Genomic DNA, 5734 nt, shown 5'->3' with positions numbered 1-5734 from the left:
TGCCCAACTCAGATGCCCCCCAGTCTTAGTTGGAGACAAGGCATAAACTGAGACTGTATGAAAACAAAGGGAACCTCGAACTAAACACAGAACACTGTGATAAGGGCGACTAAAGAACATCAAACCAAAAGAATGTGTGGCGCAGCTGCCGAGACAAACAACAACAAAAGCAATGCTGTCCACCCACCAACACAACACCGTCGTATACCGGCGAGGACAGCTTAGGTGGAGACCGCCGCGGAAAACAGGCAAAAAGAGTACGGGCAAGGCCGCAAGGTGCGGCAAAGCCGCTACTCACAACGCCGGGGTGGATACACACAGGTAAACGGGAACCCCGAGATCACAGGCACAGATTCAAATGACTGAAGGGCTGGAAAGACTCCAATAACAGGCTTCCGGACACCAGGACTCAGGACCACTGGAAAAAACAATGTGTTCCCTAATGCACTCGGTGTGCATTAGGGAACACATTGTTTTTTCCTACACATAATTACCCCTCCCTTTTAGCACCTGAGTGACATTACAATCTGATTGAGCAGCTTTCCATTTTGTGCATTGTATTTAGAGAGGCATGGATGGGTCAGCATTAGGAGGGATTGCTGTCTCCAGAGTGCCATAGGGGAAGCCAGGGGTATCTCCAGGTAAGCTGGCTCTCAGATGCTGTAGGAGCCATTGCCATGTGGCCTTACACTGGGAATGTAACCCAGACATATTTGTAATTATTTATGGGGTGGGTGTGGGGTGCGGTGGCCCCTGTGTCGGTATGGCTGGGCTGCTTCAGGTCAGCACACCTAAACACTTTATTAACATTTATGATTTTCCCTATCACTTTGTATATATTATTTTAATCACACCACTTACATAGCACTTCTGTGCTTCTTATTAACCCTTATTAATTCTCACCTGTGTGCTGACCTGGGGTGGCCGACCTGTGCTGACATCATGGCGTCCTGCACCCCAGACCAATACCTAGTATTAGGGACCCCCAGTGACGGAGAAGCCTTGTCGATCGGCCTGGGGGCTTAACCCTATATCTGCAGATATACGCAACTAAGATCTCCGTGTTATCTGACTATTATGTAGTAATATTTTTCACTCGGTGTGCATTAGGGAACACATTGTTTTTTCCTACACAGAAATACCCCTCCCTTTTAGCACTTGAGAGACATTACAATCTGATTGAGCAGCTTTCCATTTTGTGCATTGTACTCAGGACCACTAGAACAAGGTTGACTGGATCACAGAATTCCGGACAAGGAATACTCCAGAGCAGGAAATAGCTCACAAGAAGCTATCACCGGCGTCTGTGTCAGGCACTGAGGGAGAATATAACATGAATCTCTTCCAATGGCTGCAGAGAACCTAATTGGGTCATGTCATGCAGCTGCCCTGCTGCACGACTCAGAGCTGATAGGTGGATATTAATTACATGGCAACGGGGAATGTTGTCCGCCTCCGGCATCCTCGTTGCCTAGGACTCAGCGGATCTCTATGCACAGCGTCCTCCCATTGCCAGGCGCTGGGTGGGGAGCAGGAATAGGAGCGGTGGACGTGACGCGCTGGCTCCGTTGCCTAGCAACGGCTGGGCGCCGGCGACACCTGCCGTGCCTAACACCAGAAATCATTATCTCTATGCTTCACATGCACTCGGCTCTGGTTGTTTCTGTGGTCAGAGTGGAGTTTCTCCTCAGCCCTCCCCATCCCGCTCTTCCCAGCACGCTGCCTCCCTCCTGCACAGTGTGCATACTAATGAGCTGCTTACTTAATGTCAGCTGGGCCCCGGATCGCTTCCATTGGTCGAGGGGATGCAACTTCTGCCACTCTCCTGGAGTAAACATTCACCATTGTTGGACACCTTGGAAGTGGGACAAGGACCCTGCTGCTGGTAGCGAGAGGGGTCATAGCTGCCAATAACTGCATTGGGGTAGGCCTGCTTGTCACAGGTGCCTAAATTGTAGGAGATATGTGCAGCAGCAGCGGGGGGGAGGCAGAAGGGAAAAAATAAAAGGTTATCTGGGGGTGAAGGTATGGAGGGGCAAGGATTCCAAAGATGATAATATACATGAACTGTGAGTCTGTAACCTACTATGCCGCATACCTGGGGAACTGCTGCTAGGGCAGGACAAGGGTCTGTACAGGCATTCCAGGAGTAATAATTTTATAATTATAATTTTATATATATATATATGCGGCGGGCAGTTGGCACCATGGACTCACAGACGGAGGTATTTAGGTGAGTGTCTCACTACATGTTTGTTATCCTGACAAAAATGTTTAAATAACATTGAAACGTTGATGCACCTGACCTGTGGTCTGTGCCACCAACTGGAAAGTTTTATATATATTAGAGATGAGCGCCGGAAATTTTTCGGGTTTTGTGTTTTGGTTTTGGGTTCGGTTCCGCGGCCGTGTTTTGGGTTCGACCGCGTTTTGGCAAAACCTAACCGAATTTTTTTTGTCGGATTCGGGTGTGTTTTGGATTCGGGTGTTTTTTTCCAAAAAACCTAAAAAACAGCTTAAATCATAGAATTTGGGGGTCATTTTGATCCCAAAGTATTATTAACCTCAAAAACCATCATTTCCACTCATTTTCAGTCTATTCTGAATACCTCACACCTCACAATATTATTTTTAGTCCTAAAATTTGCACCGAGGTCGCTGGATGACTAAGCTCAGCGACCCTAGTGGCCGACACAAACACCTGGCCCATCTAGGAGTGGCACTGCAGTGTCACGCAGGATGTCCCTTCCAAAAAACCCTCCCCAAACAGCACATGACGCAAAGAAAAAAAGAGGCGCAATGAGGTAGCTGTGTGAGTAAGATAAGCGACCCTAGTGGCCGACACAAACACCGGGCCCATCTAGGAGTGGCACTGCAGTGTCACGCAGGATGGCCCTTCCAAAAAACCCTCCCCAAACAGCACATGACGCAAAGAAAAAAAGAGGCGCAATGAGGTAGCTGTGTGAGTAAGATAAGCGACCCTAGTGGCCGACACAAACACCGGGCCCATCTAGGAGTGTCACTGCAGTGTCACGCAGGATGGCCCTTCCAAAAAACCCTCTCCAAACAGCACATGACGCAAAGAAAAAAAGAGGCGCAATGAGGTAGCTGTGTGAGTAAGATAAGCGACCCTAGTGGCCGACACAAACACCGGGCCCATCTAGGAGTGTCACTGCAGTGTCACGCAGGATGTCCCTTCCAAAAAACCCTCCCCAAACAGCACATGACGCAAAGAAAAAAAGAGGCGCAATGAGGTAGCTGTGTGAGTAAGATAAGCGACCCTAGTGGCCGACACAAACACCGGGCCCATCTAGGAGTGTCACTGCAGTGTCACGCAGGATGTCCCTTCCAAAAAACCCTCCCCAAACAGCACATGACGCAAAGAAAAAAAGAGGCGCAATGAGGTAGCTGTGTGAGTAAGATAAGCGACCCTAGTGGCCGACACAAACACCGGGCCCATCTAGGAGTGTCACTGCAGTGTCACGCAGGATGTCCCTTCCAAAAAACCCTCCCCAAACAGCACATGACGCAAAGAAAAATTAAAGAAAAAAGAGGTGCAAGATGGAATTGTCCTTGGGCCCTCCCACCCACCCTTATGTTGTATAAACAGGACATGCACACTTTAACCAACCCATCATTTCAGTGACAGGGTCTGCCACACGACTGTGACTGATATGACGGGTTGGTTTGGACCCCCACCAAAAAAGAAGCAATTAATCTCTCCTTGCACAAACTTGCTCTACAGAGGCAAGATGTCCACCTCATCATCATCCTCCGATATATCACCGTGTACATCCCGCTCCTCACAGATTATCAATTCGTCCCCACTGGAATCCACCATCTCAGCTCCCTGTGTACTTTGTGGAGGCAATTGCTGCTGGTCAATGTCTCCGCGGAGGAATTGATTATAATTCATTTTAATGAACATCATCTTCTCCACATTTTCTGGATGTAACCTCGTACGCCGATTGCTGACAAGGTGAGCGGCGGCACTAAACACTCTTTCGGAGTACACACTTGTGGGAGGGCAACTTAGGTAGAATAAAGCCAGTTTGTGCAAGGGCCTCCAAATTGCCTCTTTTTCCTGCCAGTATAAGTACGGACTGTGTGACGTGCCTACTTGGATGCGGTCACTCATATAATCCTCCACCATTCTTTCAATGTTGAGAGAATCATATGCAGTAACAGTAGACGACATGTCCGTAATCGTTGTCAGGTCCTTCAGTCCGGACCAGATGTCAGCATCATCAGTCGCTCCAGACTGCCCTGCATCACCGCCAGCGGGTGGGCTCGGAATTCTGAGCCTTTTCCTCGCACCCCCAGTTGCGGGAGAATGTGAAGGAGGAGATGTTGACAGGTCGCGTTCCGCTTGACTTGACAATTTTCTCACCAGCAGGTCTTTCAACCCCAGCAGACTTGTGTCTGCCGGAAAGAGAGATCCAAGGTAGGTTTTAAATCTAGGATCGAGCACGGTGGCCAAAATGTAGTGCTCTGATTTCAACAGATTGACCACCCGTGAATCCTTGTTAAGCGAATTAAGGGCTCCATCCACAAGTCCCACATGCCTAGCGGAATCGCTCCGTGTTAGCTCCTCCTTCAATGTCTCCAGCTTCTTCTGCAAAAGCCTGATGAGGGGAATGACCTGACTCAGGCTGGCAGTGTCTGAACTGACTTCACGTGTGGCAAGTTCAAAGGGCATCAGAACCTTGCACAATGTTGAAATCATTCTCCACTGCGCTTGAGACAGGTGCATTCCACCTCCTATATCGTGCTCAATTGTATAGGCTTGAATGGCCTTTTGCTGCTCCTCCAACCTCTGAAGCATATAGAGGGTTGAATTCCACCTCGTTACCACTTCTTGCTTCAGATGATGGCAGGGCAGGTTCAGTAGTTTTTGGTGGTGCTCCAGTCTTCTGTACGTGGTGCCTGTACGCCGAAAGTGTCCCGCAATTCTTCTGGTCACCGACAGCATCTCTTGCACGCCCCTCTCGTTTTTTAAATAATTCTGCACCACCAAATTCAAGGTATGTGCAAAACATGGGACGTGCTGGAATTTGCCCATATTTAATGCACACATAATATTGCTGGCGTTGTCCGATGCCACAAATCCACAGGAGAGTCCAATTGGGGTAAGCCATTCCGCGATGATCTTCCTCAGTTGCCGTAAGAGGTTTTTAGCTGTGTGCGTATTCTGGAAAGCGGTGATACCAAGCGTAGCCTGCCTAGGAAAGAGTTGGCGTTTGCGAGATGCTGCTACTGGTGCCGCCGCTGCTGTTCTTGCGGCGGGAGTCCATACATCTACCCAGTGGGCTGTCACAGTCATATAGTCCTGACCCTGCCCTGCTCCACTTGTCCACATGTCCGTGGTTAAGTGGACATTGGGTACAGCTGCATTTTTTAGGACACTGGTGACTCTTTTTCTGAGGTCTGTGTACATTTTCGGTATCGCCTGCCTAGAGAAATGGAACCTAGATGGTATTTGGTACCGGGGACACAGTACCTCCAACAAGTCTCTAGTTGGCTCTGCAGTAATGATGGATACCGGAACCACGTTTCTCACCACCCAGGATGCCAAGGCCTCAGTTATCCGCTTTGCAGTAGGATGACTGCTGTGATATTTCATCTTCCTCGCAAAGGACTGTTGAACAGTCAATTGCTTACTGGAAGTAGTACAAGTGGGCTTACGACTTCCCCTCTGGGATGACCATCGACTCCCAGCAGCAACAACAGCAGC

This window comes from Pseudophryne corroboree, chromosome 7, assembly GCF_028390025.1.
Source record: "Pseudophryne corroboree isolate aPseCor3 chromosome 7, aPseCor3.hap2, whole genome shotgun sequence".
NCBI classification, from domain to species: Eukaryota; Metazoa; Chordata; class Amphibia; order Anura; family Myobatrachidae; genus Pseudophryne; species Pseudophryne corroboree.
This window is presented reverse-complemented; position numbering follows the sequence as displayed.